Below are 24297 nucleotides of genomic sequence, written 5' to 3'. Positions count from 1 at the left end.
AATGTATGTTTAGAATCATAGAATTGTAGAGTTAGAAAGGAACATGAGGGTCTTCTAGTTCAGGGTTGTCCAACAGGTCGCTCGCAATCTACTGGTCAATCCCTGCGTGGTTTTGGTCCCTCCCAAATCTAGGCAACTTATGCTTCCCGAACCCCCTAAAAATGGGGCTTTTCCCCTCCCTAAAAAAGCTCAACAGCTTTGATCTGAAGCCCAGTAAAACGGGGCTTTTCCCCTCCCTAAAAAAAGCTGAAGAACTTTGACCTGAACCTCAATAAAACAGGGGTAGATCACTGCTAGCTTTTAATTCGGTGAGTAGATCGCAGTCTCTTGGAAGTTCCCTGATCTAGTCCAACCCCCTTGCAATGCAGGAATCTTATGCCCAGTGTGGGGCTCAAACCCATAACCCTGAGATTAAGAGTGTCCTGCTCTACTGACTGAGCTACATTCACAAATGGTACTTAGGAAGGGCCAGTGATGCTGGCAGAATTGGGGTGGGGTAACTGGTGGGTACATCTGTCTCTCACCCTGAAGTTTGACGCAAGCTAGTTTCATCTTGTAGTACAGAGAACAGCAGTATCCCATTTTTAAGAGATGTTCATAGGTGTCCTTAAACAAGGCCGTTGCAAGTTATCAAAATATTTGAAGGCCCCCTCCTCCCATACTCTAGAGTATTTCTATCCTATGATTGTGCTTGCCAATGTAAGACGCATCTATTGATCTCAAGTTGGGCAGAAATTAAGTTACAACCATAATAAAGAAATCTCTAGCCTGCTTCTTGCAAACATCGTCTTTCAGTTATTTGAGTAACTTTAAACATACTGAAATATTTAACAAGTACAAAATCTTTAAAGTACATCTGTCATTCTTTCCTAGGGCTGTGTGATGACAAGTAATTCGATCAGCCTAGTTTGAGTGCGTTTCTTGAATGCATGCGCTAAAAGCAGCGCTTAGTCATAATAGACAAATTTAATGGCTTAATTTGTTGTTTTTTTTAACACTACTGGATTCCTGAAAAGTCAGTGTATTATTTAAGGAGGAAGGCACAAAAAGGTTATGAAAAAGGAAAAGCGTTAAGGCCGCCGTCTTTACAATGTGGGATCAGTTTTCAGCGTCTGCTTTCTCTGTTGTGGCTTTTCATTGAAGGATCAGTTGTTGCCATTTCCCTTTGTCCGTCGTGGAGAGCTTTCCATTTGTGGCTCTTAAAGAGACTGGCAATTTTGAACATTTAGCTGGGTGGCACGCTTTCTATATGGGAAGTTAGGTTAGGCTGAGAGCTGTGACTGGCCCATTGGCATCCAGCGAGCTTCATGGATTGTGCCACTACAGCACATTGACTGTCTCAGTTGCACACATGCAAGTTCTTTTGGTAGGTGGGTTTTGCCTGCTCCCAAAATCTTGCAGCTGGCTGGACGTAGGGTGTGAGAGTATAGTTGCCACCTACAGTGAATTACTGGCTTTTGACATTTGGAGCCATTTGATCTTCATAGCGTGTATTTATAGCACACTGCATTCTAGATTGTGTGAGTGTATCTCAGGGTGGCTAATCCTGCCTGAGACTGTAGGGTAGACTGCATAGCTTTCGGTCTATCGTAGTGCTGTGATCTTCTGTTCCTCATTGTTGGTCCTCCATTGCCACCTGTGACATCTCACCCAATGTGCCTCAGGCTGGTGTGATTAATACTACTACTACTACTACTACTACTACTACTACTACTACTAATTTATTATTTATACCCAGCCACTCTGGGCGGCTTTCAACAGAATATTAAAATACAATAATCTATTAAACATTAAAAGCTTCCCTAAACAGGCCTGCCTTCAGATGTCTTCTAAAAGTCTGGCAGTTGTTGTTCTCTTTGACATCTGGTGGGAGGGCATTCCACAGGGCGGGCGCCACCACTGAGAAGGCCCTCTGCCTGGTTCCCTGTAGCTTTGCTTCTTGCAATGAGGGAACCGCCAGAAGGCCCTGGAGCTGGACCTCTGTGTCTGGGCAAAACGATGGGGGTGGAGACGCTCCTTCAGGTATACTGAATATATTATTTCAAGAATAAGCCTCTCCATTCTCAAGGGGTACTTCTGTGATTTTTGCACACGAAGGTTTTTGGGTTGGGGCAAAGTGGGGAGGATCAGTAAAATGAATTTTTAAAGTACTTTTTAGTGAAATGTTCAGGAACTAACCGCAATAATGATAAATGTATATTAGGAAAGATAACAGCTGTTATTTCAACCAGCTTGAAGTAAAAGGGGTGCCAGACTTCAGTGGCATGTCACATTTTAATTACCTTGAGATTATTTTTTGAGATGAAGTTGCTATGTAATGATTCCGAGTAATAATTCACAGAGCCTAACTTGATGGCCAAGAAGGGCAGAACACATAAATGTATGAACGTGTTGAATATCTCCTGCTACTGCTGCTGCACAGTGATATGGTCTCATTTTGATATGAAAGCCATATTAGTTCTTGTGGTCCTTGAATGAGCAGATGAGGCGAAGGGACACGGATACCATCAGGAAAGATAAGTTTAATTTTGCCTGCAGCCACTTAGGTTTGCATATAATGGACTTGGCTCTGATAAATGCAAAAGTTGTTCTCCTTGTGATTGTGCATACAAATTGAGCAATACTGCACTCAGATGGCTTAATGGTGCCTCACTGGTGAGAAGGGAGATCACACAGGAGCTTAGGCAGGTAGGTAACTGTTACCAGGAGAGGTCACAGCTTCTGGAAAGTTCACCTTTACTGGGAAAGAATATTTAACAAAGTACGAAGGCTGGAGAAGTCACAGTAAGTTTTTCAGCTGCAGGTGAAAGGAAGAACAGACTTGATTATAAAAAACAGTGCATAGCAAAGTTTCATGTTTTTTGTTCTCTCTGTGATGAGGACAAGTGCAGTGTGTGCATTTATTCATATATATATGATCTATATATGTGTGTGACGTTTTGCTTGGTTATGTTCCTTGGTGGTTTGGAAACTTAAAGGCAAGTTTAAAGTTGGTTATATGATATATTTTGATAGACCATCATAAAAAGATAGGCAGGTGTTTGAGTTTCACACACCTTGAGGCAAAATGAATAAAAATAATAATAATGACAAAGGCTCTTGAATAATAATAATAATAATAATAATAATAATTAATAATAATAATAATAATAATTTATTTATACCCCGTCCATCTGGCTGGGTTTCCCCAGTCACACTGGGTGGCCTCCAACGAAAGATTAAAATACAACAAAAGATTATTTTTGAACTCAGCTTTGGTTTCTCACATGGCTAGTACTTTCCACTTCTTCATGGTTTCAGAGTGTAGTTCTTGATTGCTTTCAGATTACAGAACTAAACATTAGCTGAAAACCAAAGTGAAACAACTGACAGCAAACAGTGAATATGTCCTCCGAACTAGGCACTGCTGAATAGCCAGGAGATTAGGCTTCCCCCGGAAAATGTACCATTTAATACCAAATTCTTCAAGTTGGCATGCTATAACTTGAACGAGAGAGTCCTTTCCCCCTCACTGTGAGACTGAGGGGTCAAAGGTTGTAGTTCATTAACAGTTTCTATCCAAATGCGATATTGGTTTTAAATGCAGTGTAAGGAGTCTCTATGGGAGTATATTGTATTTAAAAATGGGGTATCAGAGTTTTTAGGGGGCTAACCAGGTTGGGATAGCTGGGATAGCAGGCATCTTGGTTTTTGAATGTCTTATGTAGATTTTTCAATTTTGTTGTTCTGTATGGGACAACGACAATGAAGATTATCGTAATCATTGTTTTGCATTTGTGCCTGTTGCCCAGACCTCATAATGCATAAGCACTCCTCTTGATGCACCAGCTCTCCCTTGGAGACATCGCCTGGTGAGCTGCCTCCTTCATACTCTCCAGCAGGCCGTGCCCCAGAGCTCTCCACAGGCTTGGAAGGTGAAACTCCTGGGTCTTGCACCTTGTCAGGTCCTGAGTCATCTGGGAGGGCTTCTTCAGGTGGGCTCTGCTACATAATCTTGTCCTCCTTGTCTCCCCTCCCATGGCCTCATCCTCCCCATCTCCCCTTCTGAGTCCTCATCCTTACATGCCCCCTTGCTGCTGATCTGAATCCGAGGGCTCAGAGAGAACCATGTCAGTGGCAGAGTTTAGCAGGGCTGGCAGTGAAGGGCAGCGCTGTGCTGGCATTTAGGTGCTTTGTGCAACCGGAGCTTTGATCCTAGCCAAAGCCATGATTGCAGCTTTGCTATGGAAAGCTCACTTCTATTTTCACGTCCCTTGGCTTTTGCTGTGATGGAATAAAGCACAGTTGATTCCAGTTGGATGAGGTCTTTGCGACTTTGCTTTCCTGGGCTGTATTCCTGCATTACCCAACAAACCAGCCAGAGAAGAGGAATGGCGGTTCCTGCTCTGGAACAGAAAATACTCTACGGAGCTCTACGTGATAAAACAGAAGATGGAAACGGATGAAGTTACAAAGGCAAACCTCAAAACTGTTTTCGTCAGGTCAAGTCAAATAACTTTAAAATTGCATAAAAAGGTATCAAGACACCAAGTGGGACAAAAACGGGGACACACAAAGTCAGCTGCCCTTATTGTATTAGAACTTCATCAGTGCCCCTTTGATTTTCTGTGCTTTGACTTTCACTGCCTCCATATGAAAGGTCCCACTCTTCAGAGCTTGCTTCATCCTCCATGTGGCAACCCTTTAGGTCAGTGGTTTTAGGCCAGTGTGCCGTGGCACCCTGGGGTGCCTTGAATGAAGGTCAGGAGTGCTGCGGGCAACACTGGCCTCTGTCCCTCTTTCCTTCCCTCCCTCCTCTGATGCCCTCTCCCATCTCTGCCTCCCAAAGGCTTGCACGCCTGTTTGTTGCAGCATCCCTGGCTACAAGCTCAGGAGGCGAACGGTGCCTCTGGGGCTGGCCAGGGGGTGCTGGGTGCCAGGAGCTGAGGCGGCCTTGGAGTAAGCAAGCAAGCAGGTGAGGGAGCCCAGCCAGCCACTCCACCAGCCCTTGCTGTTGGGAATGGACAGACTAGTGGGAGGTTGGGTAGGCAGGCATCGTGCTGACGTTTCTTGTGCTTGCTGTGTGCAAGGCCTGCCTGGGAGCTGAGTGCCTGGCGCCAAAGGGGAGCCTTTCCACCATGCAGGCCTGGCGGTGTCTGCTGCTGCCACTGCTTCCTCCCAAGGTGAGAAAAATGGTGGCCTCATGTTCACCTTCAGCCCATTTCCATTGGGCTGCCAAGACTGGGGTCATCCTCTTCATTGGTCCTTGTGAGTCAGGCTGAGGAGGCACCTCTCTTTGGGGTGAGGGGTGCAGCTCAGAGACCAGGGGCAGCAGCAAGAGGGAGAGGAGAGGAGGCTGAGGGAACCCTCCACAAGGAACGGGGTTTGAAAAAGGGTGAGGGGCTGCCAGCTCTGCAGGCAAGGGGTGACCTAACAGGGCTCCTGAGCGCCACAGGGGTGCTGTAGAAAGAATATAGGTGCTCAAGGGAGCTGTGGACTCCAGAAGGTTGAAAGCCTCTGCTTTAGATAATTGAAGATGGCCAGCCTGAGGCATGTTTTCTATTGGAGGACCTAGGGTCACTGATGCTGGAAATTGGTCCCTTTCTGTTCGTTCTAACCCTTCAAAAGTGTTCACAAAAGTGGAGAAACTCATCAGGTTGATAGCACTTCCACTGTATTTGTGCAAATAAGTATACTGACCCTTGGAAATGTCTATGGGACTCTTCTGAAGGATATATAAATTATGTCGGAATACAGTATCCAACAACTTCAGAGCCTGCACATTATATTTCTTGTCCAGAGAGTAATGAGAGGTTAGGAAGACAACTTCCAAGCCTAAGCCTAAAGGTAGCAAGAAACCCTCTGCTGCTGTTCCAATTTGGGCATTAAAATCTCCACAGAGAAGTATAAACGCTATGGGGCATTTATAACTGATCTGCTGCAGTAGTGATGTTGAATCTGACCAAATCTTGGTTGTCAGTGACAGACTAATAGTAGCGGGAAGGTAGATGTTTATACAGAAAAGAAAGATTCCTAATTCAGTTTTGATTTGTACTGGCAAAATGTAATTATTTTGAGTTCCAAAATCTGCTATCCAAACTTCTCCTGCCAAATCAAGTGATATAAAGGAAGTCAAGCCCCTCTTCCTCAGCCCTGTATAAATTTATTAACAGCTGGCTGCTAGCAAAAAGATTTATAACATTGTAAGGTGGGGCGGGTTAAATTCATGAGACCAAGTCTCTTGCAAACATATTATATCAAATTGCTGGAGCATATGGATAAAAGCCTTATCTACCTTTTTATTATCCCGGTCCACCAGGTTCCAGGAAAAAAAAGTATGTTAATACCTTTCTGGATGTTTTCTAGTCTGTTATTATATCTTAAAGGGGAGAGGTAAAGGTATTCTAATTTGCTTTACTATAGGCTGGGGCTTATTTTGAGCATTTTTAAATGGATAATCCCTTTGATTTCTGGAAAATAGATTGTTAGCAGCATACCTGGCCATATTTTTCTTGAAATTCTAAAGTGGTTTCTGACATGGCATGGGGGTCTGCTGTTTAAAAACAGAACAAAACAAAAAATCTGTTTGGGCAGAATGAAGCTCTTGAGTGTGCTCCAAATAGATTTTAAGATCTTTGATTTATGCGACTAGCACAAACTTGGGACATCATGTAAGTATAAGGTGGCAACAGCTTAAAGCAGGGATGTCCAACTCCCAATAAGACTGCGATCTATTCACAGTATTACTATTCACAGATATTATTATTCACAGTATTATTATTCACAGATCACTGGCAGTGATCTATCCAAAGTTGTGGAGCTTTTTTTAGGAAGCCAAAGTTGTGGAGCTTGAGCTTTTTTTAGTAAAGTTTTAGTAAGCTTGTTGAGCTTCTTTTAGTAAGCCAAATTTGGTTTTTGTTTGTTTGTTTGTTTGTTTGTTTGTTTTTGCTTTTTTGTAAGGAGATCGCTGAGGGTCCAGATATCTACCAGGAACACCCCACTATCTACCAGTAGATCATGACCTATCTGTTGGACATGCCTGGCTTAAAGCTATGTCTATGCCCTCCATCGCAGTCTTTTTGCCTTTGTTCGGTGATTTGGAAGTCTACTCGTTTAAACAGAAAATATATATGCAGTAAGGCTAGGCTCTGACTTTGGAATTTCTTCGTGAAGCCAAATGTACATTTCCTTTCTTCCCTTGTGTGCACTTTTATTACTGCGTCCCCTTAGCTGGGTAATCCAAGCAGTAGGCTTAAAATTCTTGACCTTTGGAACGATAAATCTCTTTAATACCCTTTACAGCCCTTCTTAATCTAAGAGAAGAATGATAGGGGCTGATTTAACATTGTTCTGTTTCATTCTGTTTCTGAATTGCATCTTTTTAGATATTTCTGCCCTTTATGGGGTGGGTTTTTTTTTTTTTTTAAGTATTTCCCCACTTTCTGACCCACCCTTTTACTTCAGTCTTATGTGGGTGTATAGGAAGGCAATACTAAAAGAACAGCCCAATAAAACTGGTAAATATTTGTTCCTCCAGAATGACCTTATACCATCTTTGTCCTAGTGTGTACTTATCGAAAGTGGCCTGGCTTTGGCTCCAGCCTCCAGGGAAATTGTATCACACGAAGAGAGCATCCTTTGCTTGCCTTTGAGGTTGCTGTAGAACATCACGGAAGACATTATTCTCTTAAGTACCATGGTGCCCAAGACATTTTAACTCATTAGGACTTTTCAGGGTTCTGAATTGTGCTTGGAAACGTAGCCAATGGGAGCCAATGTAGAAGAAGAAGAGAAGAAGAGTTTGGATTTGATATCCCGCTTTATCACTACCCTAAGGAGTCTCAAAGCGGCTAACGTTCTCCTTTCCCTTCCTCCCCCACAACAAACACTCTGTGAGGTGAGTGGGGCTGAGAGACTTCAAAGAAGTGTGACTGGCCCAAGGTCACCCAGCAGCTGCATGTGGAGGAGCGGAGACGCGAACCCGGTTCACCAGATTGCAAGACTACCGCTCTTAACCACTACACCACACTGGCTCTCTGTAGGTATTTCAGGACCGGTGTTATATGGTCTCGGCGGCTGCGCCCAGTCACCAGTCTAGCTGCCGCATTCTGGATTAGTTGTAGTTTCCGGGTCACCTTCAAAGGTAGCCCCACGTAGAGCACATTGCAGTAGTCCAAGCAGGAGATAACCAGAGCATGGTTTTAAAAGATAAAGAGTCCTTATACTATCTTTGTCCTAGCCACTAGCCGCCAACCCTGACTTATTATTTTAGATGGTTGCCCCACCCCAGAGTTTGTTCCAGTGAGTCTGGGATCTTCAGCTCTCGCAGGAGAGCAATGTCCCTCTGGCCTTCCAGGAGTAAGGCCTTTGCAGGGCTCACAGCAGGCCATCCTGATGCTTTTGGCAGGTCCTGAGTCCCCACACTCCCTTGTAACTGTGTGTGTGTGTGTGTGTGTGTGTGTGTGTGTGTTGTGTGTCCGTGTATGTGCATGCTGAGAACTGCATTGTTGTAATACTTCTGGTTATGCCAGAACTTGTAGCTTTTACGCTCAGCTTCCCTCGCACCCCTTTCCCCACTCCAAGTCTGTCTGCATCTCGGGAAAATGTGAAGTCAAGCTGGAGATCAGTGTAGATATGTAAAAAGGAGCGATTTGAAGCACGAGATCCATTTAAGTGCGGTGCTGCTGTGTCGCCAGCCAATACGAAACTGGAGTGTAACCAACTTTGAAGGATCTATAGAATGAGCCAAGTGAGGATGAATATGATAGATGTTTAATTTAGGGTACCTTGGCGATGGTGAAACTCAATTTACTCTCTTGAAAAGATCTGCTGAACGCATCTGACCGATCAGATAGGGCTTAGCTCACCTCCCTGTGATAGCTTCTAAAGAAACGGCAGCAGTTTGATTGAGCAGTGGCTTGCCCCAGTGTCCTTGACTCAAGTTCTTTGTTCTCCTCCTCCCCAGTTTCACAGAGTGCTGCTGTTGGTTAGTTGCCTGCTCTTTCAGAGGCCGACATTCTTTTAGAGGAAAGGGTTCAGGGTCAATGTAAATGTATTGGAAGGTGAAATACCTCCCCAGCTTCTTTTAAAAATGGAAAGGGGGAGGGGGGGGGGGAAAGGAGAAGCAATGAACATTATTTTTCCAGTATAATTGTTAATCTCCTGCTCAACTGTGCACCCGTGTTACTGGACGGTGCAAGACAAAAGCCTCTGCAGAGCAAACTTATAGTGAAAAACCCAATTTTTTATTTCCTTTGGTATACCATAGGCTCTTCTGTTGGTCACACTTAAGGCATATCGTCACCCAAATACCCATTGTGTCCGGTAGGCTAAAGCTGCAGATTGACGTTGCTCCTGGATCATTGGTGTGGCGAGATCGCCGCATCAGGAAACAGTCTTTGTAGGTGGCATGGAAGTAAAAAGGTAAAGGGACCCCTGACCATTAGGTCCAGTCGTGGCTGACTCTGGGGTTGCGGCTCTCATCTCGCTTTACTGGCCAAGGGAGCCGGCGTACAACTTCTGGGTCACGTGGCCAGCAGGACTAAGCCGCTTCTGGTGAACCAGAGCAGCTCATGGAAATGCCGTTTACCTTCCTGCCGGAGTGGTACCTATTTATCTACTTGCACTTTGACGTGCTTTCGAACTGTTAGGTTGGCAGGAGCAGGGACCAAGCAACGGGAGCTCACCCCGTTGCGGGGATTCGAACCACCGACCTTCCGATCGGCAAGCCCTCGTCTCTGTGGTTTAACCCACAGCGCTACCCGCATTCCGGCATGGAAGTAGTGGTAGCTATAAACACCTCCCTCTGTCCAAAAGAGTCCTGATTGAGCTGCATATGCTCCATAAGAACAAAAGAAGAGGCCAAGACTCATCTAGTCCAGCGTTTTGTTCTTGCACTGACTGGCCGGATATATAGTATCATAGAGTTGGAAAGGGACCCTGAGGGTCATTAGTCAAACCCACTGCAGTGCAGGAATACCTATGGGAAGACCACAGTCAGGACTTGAGTGCTCTCTTCACATGTGATTTACAGGAACTGGTTTTCAGAGGCAAGTCAGCCTGCGACAGTGGAGGTGCCCAAAGGATGGGTACAAAGCCTTCTGTCATAGGGAGCTTATAGCAGGGGTCACCAACCTAAGGCCCATGGGCCGGAAGTGGCTCGTGGAGGTTGTTTGACCAGCCCACGAGCCACCCCTGAACCGAGCTGCCTGCTCACATGCTGCGCTAAACTAGCACGGCGTGGGGACTCACTTCCACGGTGCTGGAAATCACGTCTGCGCATGCGCAGATGCTGAAAATCGCATCTGTGCAGACTCCAACGCCGAAAATCATGGGCTCACGTGCGCAATCCAGCCCATGGAAGGATCTCTGCGGGACCGATCCAGCCCAGGCAAGATAAACCTTGCTGATCCCTGGCTTATAGCATGTCTCTTACTCTTCTCCAAATGGTAGCCTTGGAGGTGAGGCACATAATGGAAGGGAAAGCCCTCTTTCCATAACTGCCCACCTCTCAGATGTCTTGGTAGTACTGTATGTAATTTCAGTGTGGGATACCCAAGGTTTGTATCCCTGCTCAGTGGCCAGGGGTAAGTTGCTAACCTCTGGCACCCCATTCATCACAGAACTATCAACTTTATAACAATACAATTAAGGTCACATTACAATCTAATTTGAGTTCTTGGAATAGGGTGAGAAGTGGAAATAGGCAATTGACTGCAAAAGAATACTCTAATTAACATTCTGTACAGACACTGGAAGAGCTTTGCCAAAAGCAAATGTTTTGGTAAAGTTTGTTTTTCGTTTTTTAAATTAGGCAATACAGGAAAACTGAGCTAGTTTGCACATAATGTTAAACCAAATGGTGGTTTAGCATGTATGAGAGAATTCCTGGAGAGGAGATTGTGGCCGCTGTGCTCCTTCCCTAGTGGTGCTGCCACTGTGAGCTAAGCTGTCGTTTGGTTTAGTGCATTGTCTGAACTGGGACGTTTGGTTTGTCTCACTCCAGACAAACCATGAGCTGTAGACCCAGGATCTATCCTCATCATTTGTCTGGAGCAAGACAAACCACCAGCCCAGGGTCAGATGACAAGCTAAGCTGAACGATGCCTTGGCTCTCAGCCATGCAGGAAACAAGGTAGTAGGAGCAAAGTGTCCACAAATCACCTTTCTGGGAGGCTGCATGTTCACGCTAAACCGTAGTTTGGATTTGTGTACTATGTGAAGCATCTCAGTGTTATATGGGAGGATGTGCTGGTTCTATCAACACCGCTAGTGGAGTTTGTGTGTGTGTATAATAATATTTGTAAGTCTAGCTAATAGAAGCTCTGATCAGGGTTATGACTTTGCAGATAACGTTGGCCATTTCAGTATGCAGGCTAGTAGAATTTGTTCACTTAGAAGTGCCATTTTTGTTTCAATAGATGCTATAAAACAGGTAATTCTGGTACAGCATATTATGAGCTTCTTTGGTCTCAGGTGGATTATTCAAAATTAAATTTCACGCTCTTTGACCCAAGCCTAGAAGTGCTCTTTTTTGGTTTCTACTAAATGCAGAGACACACTTTATAATGTGCCCACCCCCTCCGTAATTGCACAATTTACAGATAAAGCAAAAATATTGGGACCACAGCAGCTGGCATATTTTGCCAAGTTGATACCAATGGGTTCTCTGGGCTGAAGAAACAGACTCTTTGGTGTGTGTGCCCCCTCCCCCTCTGGATTTTCTACTAAAAGCAAATCTACCTGCTGGAGCAATAAGAAGTGAAATGTAATATAAAGGCTTGACGGCATCTGGTTAATGTTTCCACCGCTGAATGCAGTATTCAAGGTGCATTGTTTTGCACATTAAAGCTGCAGAAGAACAGTTCAGGCGGATGAAATATTTAGAGTTTTAGACCAAACTATTCTTTTCCAGCAAAATAAACATTTCAGAAGTATTTGCAGCTGGAGATAGACCAGAACCAGGAGTTGATATGTGTTCCTTGTTATTGCTCATCTGCCTGGGAAGCTGCTGGATTTCATCTGGTTGTGTAGAGATCCCAATGCCTATGGGGGAAGCAGGGCAGCCAAGTTGAGTAGAAGTGGCTGAACTTTCAGAGGACCACCAGGAAGCACAGTGTTTTGATAATGAGTAGAGTTGACGTAGCACACAGAAGACTGAACTTCATTGTGGGATACTTGGCTTTTAATTTCACCTGTCTTATATCAGGTAGGTCACTAACACTCAATGTCACTCTTGTATTCTACTACAAGCACAATGGGGGGGGTAGCAATCCAATAGCAATTGCTTTGAAGTTCCCCCTCCCCCAAATCAGGCTAACAGGTTGAGGTTGAATCCTGACAAGACAGAATACGTTTTTGGGAGACGGGTTGGGCGGGTATGGGGGACTCCCTGGTCCTGAATGGGGTAACGGTGCCCCTGAAGGAGCAGGTGCGCAGCCTGGGAGTCATTTTAGACTCACAGCTGTCCATGGAGGTGCAGGTCAGTTCTGTGTCCAGGGCAGCTGTTTACTAGCTCCATCTGGTACGCAGGCTGAGACCCTATCTGCCTGTGGACTGTCTCGCCAGAGTGGTGCATGCTCTGGTTACCTCCCACTTGGACTACTGCAATGCGCTCTACGTGGGGCTACCTTTAAAAGTGACATGGAAACTACAACTAATCCAGAATGCCGCAGCTAGACTGGTGACTGGGAGCGGCCGCTGAGACCACATAGCAGCGGCCTTGAAAGACCTCCATTGGCTCTCAGTATGTTTTCGAGCACAATTCAGAGTGTTGATGCTTTAAAGCCCTAAACGGCCTCAGGCCAGTACACCTGAAGGAGCGTCTCCACCCCCATAGCTCAGCCCAGACACTGAGGTCTAGCTCTGAGGGCCTTCTGGCGGTTCCCTCACTGCGAGGAGACAAGTTACAGGGAACCAGGCCTTCTCGGTAGTGGTGCCTATCCTGTGGAAAGCCCGCCCATCAGATGTCAAAGAAATAAACTATATTACATTTAGAAGACAACTGAAGGCAACCTTGTTTAGTGAAGTTTTTAATGACTGATTTTTAATGTATTTTTAACTTTCTGTTGGAAGCTGCCCAGAGTGGCTGGGGAAACCCAGCCAGATGGGTGGGATAGAAATAATAAACTATTATTATTATTCTTTTACTACTACTACTACTACTACTACTACTATTACTATATATACATTTTATGAAGAAAACACCATTCTTCCTAGTAGTGGTCTCAGGTGGTAAGCGCTTGCAGGGCCATTGCTAAAACAAGGCCATTGTGAAACAAGAGGGGAAGTGTCATTATGCTCAGATTAACAGCCCACCTGTTTAACAATAATATAATTTTATTATTTATACCCCACTCATCTGGCTGGGAGTTCTGGGTACACAGACACCCAAGGTGAAAGGAGCAGTGAGGGACCCACCATTCATCTTGGGGTCATCATGAGGCCTCTAAACTATTGCAGGAAACGCTTGCTTTCAGCGCTGAGCTCTCTGCTGTTCAGAACATCTTTAATGTAATATTAAAAACAATTCAGAGCCATGGATCTGCTGTCTGCTTTATAATCTTCCACCTGCACCTGTGTGCTACTGACAAGTCTTGTTGTTCTTTAGTCATTTAGTCATGTCCGACTCTTCGTGACCCCCCTGGACCAGAGCACACCAGGCACTTCTGTCTTCCACTGCCTCCTGCAGTTTGGTCAAACTCATGTTGGTAGCTTCGAGAACACTGTCCAACCATCTCGTCCTCTGTCGTCCCCTTCTCCTTGTGCCCTCCATCTTTCCCAGCATCAGTGTCTTCTCCAGGGAGTCTTCTCTTCTCATGAGGTGGCCAAAGTATTGGAGCCTCAGCTTCAGGATCTGTCCTTCCAGTGAGCATTCGGGGCTGATTTCCTTGAGAATGGAGAGGTTTGATCTTCTTGCAGTCCTACTGAAGCTTTATGTCGGCTGTCAAATTAAACAGGCTAAGGGTCTGTTGTGGAGTTTCCTCTCAATTCGACCACAAGTGCTTCATCCAATAAAAGCGAACAATCCTCTTAAAGCAAAATCTCATTTTGGATGAACAATAGGCACATGCTGCTACTTCCTTTGTTTTATTTATCAGTCTGAGATTCCTGCATTGCAGGGTGTTGGACTTAGATGGCCTAAAGGGGCCCTTCCAGCTCAACAATTCTATGATTCTCCCCCACCTCCAAATGGTGTGCATGGGTCCAGCTCTTTAAAAGAAAGAAAGAAAAGTATCCCTTCTTACTAAAAGCTTCCTGAAATTTGAAAACGTGCAGCCAAGTTAAAAAAAAAAAAGCACGGTAGATCTTGAAAGCATTAATCAGTTTAATTGCTGTGGTTAATGGATTAATTAAAAACAGATTTAAAATGTGATTTTGCAATTTGGTTGTAACCTGAGCAGCTGCCTATAAAAAGGGCTTGATGTCTGGTGGTGAGTTATTTCTTGTGGCTACCTGCCACTCAAGATGGAGACAGTCTAAGAAAACTGGAGCTTTGAATGACTCCAGAGCCCCAACCACCACTGCCTATTGCTCTGAGAGCAGAGATAATCTAGGAGGTATTGGCTTTTATTCTTATCTATATATGTAAAAACCAGTTCCCAACCTTTTGTCACACTTACCAGTCTGTCACACCCTGGTGTGACCATGGAACAGTTTTTGTAATATACGTCTTAACTCTTTGTAAGCTAACCTGAGGATCTCTCTTTCTGGGCTATAAGGCAGCATATTAATTTTCAGAATAATGTATAAAGATTCTGCTTCCTATGTTGACTGACAGATCACTCATGCCTTCTTGGCTTATATTTGAGGGATATCCTGGAGGGCAGAATTCCCTCTTGCTATTTATGGAAGTGGAATTTACAATTTTTACAGGGTGTTAGCAAGATGATGGTGGAAAAATGCTGCGGCTGTCTTTTAACAAGACCCTTAATAAGCATCTCCTGAATATTAATGTTTTTCCCCCACACCTTGCATTAGTATTTGGATGTTTTACCTGCTATGGCAGCATCTTGTTTCTTGAGGCTACTCTACACTTGTCAAATGGTGTCCTGAGAACTACCATTGTAACATAGCAGTTTCTAGATTCGGACAGTGAGTATGTAAATGTGGATTCTCTGTTCCCGAAATAGAATTCCTGGCATCAAAATGAAGGGTGGCTTTACTTAAACTTAGGACCTCAGAAGGTTTAAGGTAAAAACAGGGCTGTAAAATGAGGCAGCGTGCCTTGTTCCATCAGAGGTGGCTTGGGGACCCGGCCTGGTGTTGCAACCTGATGTTATGGTCCTGGACCAGGAATCCTCAGATGTAGATTAAGGTCAAGGACCCCTGGACCGTTAAGTCCAGTCAAAGGTGACTATGGGGTTGTGATGCGCCTCTCGTTTTCAGGCCGAGGGAACCGGTGTTTGTCCACAGACAGATTTCCAGGTCATGTGGCCAGCATGACTAAACCGCTTCTGGCGCAATGGAACACTGTGATGGAAACTGGAGCGCATGGAAATGCTGTTTACCTTCTCACCACAGCAGTAGCTATTTATCTACTTGTACTGGCGTGCTTTCAAACTGCTAGGTTGGCAGAAGCTGAGACAGGGCAACGGGAGCTCAAGAGGCTCAGTAGTTTAGACCAGTGTTTCCCAACCTTGTGCCTCCAGCTGTTTTTGAACTACAACTCCCATCATCCCTGACTAGCAAGACCAGTGGCAAGGGATGATGGGAATTGTAGTCCAAAAACAGCTGGAGGCACAAGGTTGGGAAACACTGGTTTAGACCACAGCGCCACCCACGTCCCTCAGATGAAGACTCCTCCTTCAACAGCAGTTTCCAGGAGGAGTTAGAGCTGCTCCCCAGTCCTTCCATTGTGAATCCGTTTGTACCAGAGCCCCCTCACATCTCTTGGACCGAGGAGACACCATTTCCGCCCTAAATGACTAGTCCACAGACTCCTTGGAGGATCAGGAGAGCTCTGATGGGCTTTCCCAAAGCAGTTCCCACAGCTTGAAACCCCATTGCTAATGGCTGCGGAAAAAACGGACTGCCCTTTAGCTGGCCAAATGCAGCATTGCTGGGCCAGGGCTTATATCCCGACTACCTAGCTCCTCCAACTGCTTGAAGACACCACAGAGAGCTGGACACTTGTAAGGCATGACATGTCTACGTGGATTTTTGGTAAGAGCTTAAATAAGATTCAGATCAAGCTGCCGATATTTTCTTTGTGGGAGCTTAGGAATGAGCGTCTGATGTAAAACAGTTCTCTGCTTCCAGAATGAAACACCTGCTGAGCTCATTTGAAACAGTATGTAAGAAAAATAATAGTGGTGTCTCCACCCCCGTCGTTCAGCCCAGACACTGAGGTCCAACTCCAAGGGTCTTCTGGCAGTTCCCTCACTGGGAGAAGTGAAGTTACAGGGAACCAGGCAGAGGGCCTTCTCGGTTGTGGTTCCCACCCTGTGGAATGCCCTCCCACCAGATGTCAAGGAGATAAACGACTATCTGACTTTTGGAAGACATCGGAAGGCAGCCCTGTTTAGGGAAGTTGTTAATGTTTGGTGTTTTATTATGCTTTTATATCCGTTGGAAGCCGCCTAGAATGGCTTGGGGAAAAGAATTTTTTTTTTTAAATCTTCAGAATGTTTACAGCAACATACATATTACAATAAACTGAAGCAAGCAAGCAAACAAACAAAAACCCTCACCACCACACCACGGTATAAACTGGATGCATCTTTGCATAGTAAACGTAAAGGGACCCCTGACCATTAGGTTCAGTCGTGGCCGACTCTGGGGCTGCGGCGCTCATCTCGCTTTACTGGCTGAGGGAGCCGGCGTACAGCTTCTGGGTCATGTGGCCAGCATGACTAAGCCGTTTATGGCGAACCAGAGCAGCACACGGAAATGCCGCTTACCTTCCCGCCTGGAGCGGTACCTATTTATCTACTTGCACTTTGACGTGCTTTCGAACTGCTAGGTTGGCAGGAGCAGGGACCGAGCAATGGGAGCTCACCCCGTTGCGGGGATTCGAACCGCCGACTTTCTGATTGGCAAGTCCTAGGCTCTGTGGTTTAACCCAAAGCACCACTCCCGTCCCTCTCATCTTTGCATAATGGCATATAATAATAACAGCAGAAGAAGGCAGTGCAGACATGGCTCCTTATTATAGTTAGTGGTTGGGAGAAGAGCTGGAGGGATTTAGATGCAGAAGACAGGGAGAGGCTGCAGAGTGGCCTGCTGTTGATCTGTTAGATGAGGGATGTTTTACCTTGGGCAAGCCAGTGTAAATCTTGCTCCTGGTTTGCCTTGTGCCCTGAGATGCAACACTTAAAACTAGTTTACTCTTGGAGCGCTTCTGGCAATACATGCAAATGTTTGGCTCCAAATTCCTTTGGCTTTCTTAGAAACCTGTTCTCTAGGAGGCTTTTCAATGCTCTGGTCTCCCTTGAAAACTTCACAAGCCTTAGATGTCAAACTGAGAAGATAGCTGAAACTTATGAAACCCTGTGATTTCCTCCCCTCTCCCTTGATGAAGATAACACCGAGCTTTTGAGGTGAAGCATCTTGTGAAAGATGTTTATGAAAAGGGCGGCAAAGCCTTTAGAAAAAATTAAACTGCATTTTTGCAGATAGGAAGCTAGATTATATTTCAATAGAATAGCTTGACAGCTTGAAAGGAAATTAAGATGCCAAAATTAAGTTCAGGTTATATTAAATCTGTCAGACAGTTGTAATTAACTTCTCTTCTTGTACTTGGGTATTGTAGATAAACTGGTGCATACACGGGGTTGTGTTAGTCCACTGCCTGCAACTATATGTAGATACAGTAGGCTGATTTCATTATTTATAGCTCATTAAGCCTTTTACATTTTTAAGTGATTACACATGAAATTAACTTTTCATTTAGAATGACAAATAGGAAATCCTTTGTGTGTGTGTTTTACATTCTAGTCTGCTTTTAACATCCCCTCTACTCAAAAATGGTTGCTTATCAGTAGCCGTCCAGCTCTTAAGAATGTGTGGCTACTCCTCTCCTTTTGTTATACCTTGACTTTAGTTGTTCTTCAGAACCCAATTAATGACTTGTTCAATTAATAAACCCACCTCAGTATTGATTTTAGTGTTGGCCTTTATTGAGTAATAGATAGTCTATGCACAGGAAGGGAGATATAATTCTGTCTTAGTATGGGGCTCCCAGTATAACTCCAAAAGACCAAGTCCGCTGGTTTGGCCCTGTTCCCCGTCCCCTAAAATTCAACTAAGTGGCATGCAAAAATAAAATAGGGTCGTGCCAGAATGTCTGATAGATGGAAGAATGAACAGGAAGAGGAAAAGAAGAAAATTCAGTTACATTAAAGTTATGTAATTACCCAATGGGATGACCAACAATTGGAATTGGCTACTCACTTTCAGGCTGTTTGGTCCCAATCTGGTTGATGGAGACGTGCCTTTCTTGCATTTCAGAGAGTTGGAAAAGGTGACTGGTTGTGTTCCTTCCAACCCTATAATTCTGTGATTCACAGTCTTCCAGTTTCATGTGATTACTGCCAAGTGGAAATAGTTTTCAAAGGAGTCAGCTTTGGGTTCTGAGGAACTAAGTGATGGCTGGTGCCAACGACTCAGCTTCTGATGAGTTGGGTGACATTTGATAGTTGAACGGTGGAACTTCCTCCGACAGGAGGCAGTGATGGCCACCAACTTGAATGGCATCAGGAGGATGGATAAATTAATGGTGGAAAAGGCTATGAATGGCTGTTAGTCGTGATGGCTAAGTTCTTCCTCCACGGAGACAGTATACCTCTTAATACCAGTTGCTTGCGGGTTTCCCACAGGCATCTATGAGAACACTATGAGAACAAGATGCTGTACTAGATGGGCCATTGACCTGATCCAGCAGGCTTTCCTTATGCTTTGTTGTTTAGTCGTGTCTGACTCTTCATGACCCCCTGGACCAGAGCACGCCAGGCACTCCTGCCTTCCACTGCCTCCCGCAGTTTGGTCAAACTCATGTTGCTTCCCTGGATGGAATTTAGAGATGGGTGTGTACAGTATAGAAAAACAGCCTATTGCAAAAATGGGGGGGGGGGGAAGGGCTGTTATTGTGAGTTTTTCAGTGACCGTTTTATTGCAGGATCTCCAAGTGTCCCTATTTTCCTGGGACACCCCTGATTTAGAGAAGCCGTCCCAGTTTCTCATTTGATCCAGGAATGTCCCGCTTTCCCTTTATTGTTGTTTAGTCGTTTAGTCATGTCCGACTCTTTGTGACCCCATGGACCAGAGCACGCCAGGTACTCCTGTCTTCCACTGCCTCCCGCAGTTTGGTCAAACTCATGCTGGCAGCTTCGAAAACACTGTCCAACCATCTCGTCCTCTGTCATCCCCTTCTCCTTGTGCCCTCCATCTTTCCCAACACCAGGGTCTTTCCCAGGGAGTCCTGTCTTCCACTGCCTCCCGCAGTTCAGTCAAACTCATGCTGGTAGCTTCGGAGAGCACTGTCCAACCATCTCGTCCTCTGTCCTTTCTCCTTGTGCCCTCCATCTTTCCCAACACCAGGGTCTTTTGCAGGGAGTCTTCTCTTCTCATGAGGTGGCCAAAGTATTGGAGCTTCAGCTTCAGGATCTGTCCTTCCAGTGAGCACTCGGGGCTGATTTCCTTCAGAATGGATCGGTTTGAGCTTCTTGCAGGGCATGGGACTCTCCAGAGTCTCCTCCAGCACCATAATTTAAAAGCAACCATTCTTTGGCGATCAGCCTTCTTTATGGTCCAGCTCTCTCTTCCATACATCACTACTGGGAAAACCATAACTTTAACTAGACGGACCTTTGTTGGCAAGGTGATGTCTCTGCTTTTTAAGATGCTGTCTAGGTTTGTCATTGCTTTTCTCCCAAGAAGCAGGCGTCTTTTAATTTTGTGACTGCTGTCACCATCTGCAGTGATCATGGAACCCAAGAAAGTAAAATCTCTCACTGCCTCTATTTCTTCCCCTTCTATTTGCCAGGAGGTAATGTGACCAGTGGCCATGATCTTAGTTCCTTATGCTTTATACTAGGCTAAATCTGTTGTCTACCATTGTGGCCACACCTAATAAGACAGTGGTATGAGGTTGGATAAGTTCCTTAAAGAGTAATACAAATCTGTGCATTTCCCCCGCCCCCCGGCACTGATTTCTGGTTTGATTCCAACAAAGCTGATTTCTGACCTGGGAGCCCCTGGGACAGAAGTGCTGCAGTAATATGCAGCCTGTCTTTGTTAATGGTCAGTAGCCTCTTGCAAAGCAACTCCTGGAGGATGCTTGCCTTGTTAACCTTCAACCCAGCATTCATTAGAAGCACATCCAGACTGGAGTTTTCAGGAGCAGGGCGCAGTTTTAGTCATCCCTGACCATGCTGCCTGGAGCTGAGGAGAATTGTAGTCCAACAAGATCTGAATGGAGACAGCTTCCACATTCCTGCCTTATTATTATTATTTATTGAATTTATATACTGCTTTATACCCAGAGGTCTCTGGGCGGTTCACAGCTTTAACCTGGTGTTGCCCTCCCATTTCCAAGGGATATTTTATTATTCCGATTCCTATTCTATCCCGCCTTTCCTGCAGTCTGGGACTCCCTGTTCATTAGAGTTATTATGGCCCCTCCTGGATAGCTCAGTTGGTTAGAGTGTGGTGCTGTTAGCACCGAGGTTGCAGGTTCGATCCCCATACAGGACAGCTTCCTATTCCTGCATTGCAGGGGGTTGGACTAGTTGGGACTTGGTCTCCACCTTGGAGGGCCCTGACCCAGAGGATCTGAGCAGAAGAAGAAGAAGAGAAGAGTTTGGATTTGATACCCCGCTTTATCACTACCTGAAGGAATCTCAAAGCGGCTAACATTCTCCTCCCCCTTCCTCCCCCACAACAAACACTCTGTGAGGTGAGTGGGGCTGAGAGACTTCAAAGAAGTGTGACTAGCCCAAGCTCACACAGCATGTGGAGGAGCGGAGACGCAAACCCGGTTCCCCAGATTACGAGACTACCGCTCTTAACCACTACACCACACTGGCTCTCTGAACTGAAAGGAAGTTGGAGCAACCATGAGGGTGTGTGGGAACGGGCAGCAATCTGGTAGGTAGACTGTAGGGAGGGAAATGGAACACCCGGATCTGTTTCATTCAGTGCTTGCCCTTGGGGAAACTTGTGGGCCCCACTTTCTCAACAGCAGCAACATCTTTTTCTGCCTGGTACCTTTGCATTGGGGACACGGATGGCGCTGTGGGTTAAACCACAGAGCCTAGGACTTGCTGATCAGAAGGTCGGCGGTTCGAATCCCCATGACGGGGTGAGCTCCTGTTGCTCGATCCCTGCTCCTGCCAACCGAGCAGTTCGAAAGCACGTCAAAGTGCAAGTAGATAAATAGGTACCGCTCCGGCGGGAAGGTAAACGGCATTTCCGTGTGCTGCTCTGGTTCACCAGAAGCAGCTTAGTCCTGCTGGCCACATGACCCTGAAGCTGTATGCCAGCTCCCTCGGCCAATAAAGCGAGATGAGCGCCCCAACCCCAGAGTTGGTCATGACTGGACCTAATGGTCAGGGGTCCCTTTACCTTTGCATTACGGAACTGAAATTATTTCCCTGGATTGCAAATCTGGGGACTTTTAACGCCATGTTTGAACTTGAAAAATGCGCTAACCAAAAAAACCCCTCCCAATTTACCTTAACTAGTAGTCAATGCATAAAGGAGTAGTTTACACCTGGTGTATTGAATTCTTAGGGCATGCTGTACTTATGCACTTATGCAAAGAATCAAGGCTTCAGTCCTAAGCTCAGTTGCTAGAAATTAAACCCCACCAAACTCAGCGGGGCTTGCTTTTTGCTCAAGCATGCCTTAGCTTAACTGTTGCCTGTTTGGGAATCAATACTTCAAGATACACTTTTTACAACAGAATAGCATTTCGTGAATTGCTGAAAATAAATACTAAGGAGTCCTGGCTCAATTCTCCCCCCTTCCATTCATTTTTAGGTATGATTTCAGTGAGGTTGAAAGGAAATAAAATGGGTCACCCAATAAATTCCTTCTGTTGTTAGGCTGAATAGCTTCTTAAGGAATTTGTGAATTGCTCTGGTCAGAGCAGGGGGGCGGGGGGGAAATAGCACAGTGCTGTGTTCGTGTTATCTCACTGAAAGCAGCATTGTAAATCCTTCACATCACCATCCGTTGCATCGTTATTTAATATGAAAGTTTTAAAATTCCAATACTCCAGCCTATTGTTGTGTTAAAAGCCTTACAAACAGCTATACTAATGCACTTCCAGCTTTGCGTTTACGCAGGAGGGAATCGCTTGTACTATAATGGATTTAAGGGAATGCAAGTCACAGCAATTGGTGGTAAGGGAACATTTGCCTCCTTATTTGCAAAAGTTTTCCGAAAAGAGAAGGGCATTCTGACAGTAAATTGACATATGGTCAAGTAGCTATTGAAAAGAGATTTCGTGCCTCGTGGGGGGAAGTGAATATATTACGAGGGCTCATCTTAAGGCATTTAGAAGTTTCTATAAAGACATTATCCAATGTTAACAGTGCTATCAAGTTTCATGCTTTGAGAGTACAGCTAGAAGGACATGGAGCGCCATATATACACTAATCTATATTTTCATAAATTGGTCACTAACTGCAATGAGCAGGCATCCCTTATATCTTCCATATGTACCATGCTCTACAGAGTAGCAACAGAAAGACCCAATCCTGCCTCTAGGAGCATACAGTCTAAAATTCAGAGGAGGCAAGGGGGAGATGGAAGGAAAACGAAGGTGTCAGTGCGTGATGCGGGTGTTCAGAGGCACTAGAGGAAGTCCTCATGTTGGCAACTCCAGATGTACTTGCTCTTAGCTTTATAAGGGGACAAGGGGATCAAAGGATTGCGTGAAAGTCTCCATGGAAAGGGTGATAGCTTGAAAAGCCAACACATGCATGCAATATATAAGACATACACGGGTCCCAAGGGCCAGCTGGAGAGGCCTGGAGCTGCCACATTTGGCCCTGTGCCTGAGGTTCCCCACCTCTGCCATAACAGCCTTGTTGAAAAAGCACAAAGTGGCCTTTACTAAGTGAATTGCATTGCCTCCCTGATAATAACTGGACATTAAAAAAATGGTGGCCATCGTTCCCTTGGAGTAGTTGTGCTTGTCCTCTCCTTTCCCTGCCCAACCGCCGCAGTCTGGGTCTGTTGTCAGTGGGCACAGCTAGGAGCAATGAAACTGAGTGACTGTCCTTAATAGCAGCCCATAAGTAGCATTGGACATATCAAGGAACATCTGCCTCTGCATTTTCCAGTTACAGTGAGATTGCCAGGAGATTCCTCCCTCTCAGCTGCACATCATTATTTTAGTTCTCTCTCTCTCTCCGCCCCCTTTTTTGAATCAATATGCTCCTGTGTGATTCTGAGGGTAGGTTTTGCCTTTGTTTCCTTTGAAAAAGAATCCAGGAACAGCGTTCTTGACAACCGTCCTCCAGTGAGCTGACCTGTTGCTCAGAAATGCAGAAATCTAGAAAGCGTGTAACAAGGTCACTCTCAGAAGTGACTCAGGCATGCCTTCCCCACGGGCTGTTGCATTTCCTCCCCTGAAATTCTTACCTTGGTATACAAACTGTTAGGTTTCCTGAATGCCTCTGCGGGATTCCTTTTTTCTTAGAACAAGGAAAGGCTGTTTGATTCCTAAAACAGAGGCTTATTTCCAGTTGTGGCGACAGAGACAGGCTTGTTAATCTTGCTGTGCCTGGGGATGATTTTAAATATAATGCCTTTATTATTTGGTGACTTGCGTATGTCTCCTTAAAAAATTGGGGGTTACAGTGGTACCTCGGGTTACATACGCTTCAGGTTACAGACTCTGCCAACCCAGAAATAGTGCTTCAGGTTAAGAACTTTGCTTCAGGATGAGAGCAGAAATCGTGCTCCGGCTGCGTGGCAGCAGCAGGAGGCCCCATTAGCTAAAGTGGTGCTTCAGGTTAAGAACAGTTTCAGGTTAAGTACAGACCTCTGGAACGAATTAAGTACTTAACCTGAGGTACCACTGTACTCTTTTGCAGTCAATTGCCTATTTCCACTTCTTGCCCTATTCCAAGGTACCACTGTATTATTTTTCATGACAGGCTGTATAGTGAGGAAGTCATTCCGCTCTTCTTGGCTAAACTGCAGAATGCTTCACATGCTGCAGTCCAGTTGTGCATAATGGACAGATTTTTAAAACCTTGCATTGTTGAATTGAGAACGATGAACGATTCTGGGTGGGAGTGGCATGGGATATGCAGCTACCTTGGGAATTTTATTGAAGTGTGGCTTACGCAGAAGAGAATCATC

General features: G+C 45.3%; 1 protein-coding gene across 1 annotated transcript in view; it reads left to right on the top strand.

The window, feature by feature from the left end:
* The window catches only part of CHCHD3 (coiled-coil-helix-coiled-coil-helix domain containing 3), a 218376-nt gene that overhangs the window by 7694 nt on the left and 186385 nt on the right, over positions 1–24297 (top strand). The gene's annotated exons all lie outside the window — the stretch shown is intronic.

The sequence above is a fragment of the Podarcis muralis genome, chromosome 10 (genome assembly GCF_964188315.1).
Source record: "Podarcis muralis chromosome 10, rPodMur119.hap1.1, whole genome shotgun sequence".
NCBI classification, from domain to species: domain Eukaryota; kingdom Metazoa; phylum Chordata; class Lepidosauria; order Squamata; family Lacertidae; genus Podarcis; species Podarcis muralis.
This window is presented reverse-complemented; position numbering and strand designations above follow the sequence as displayed.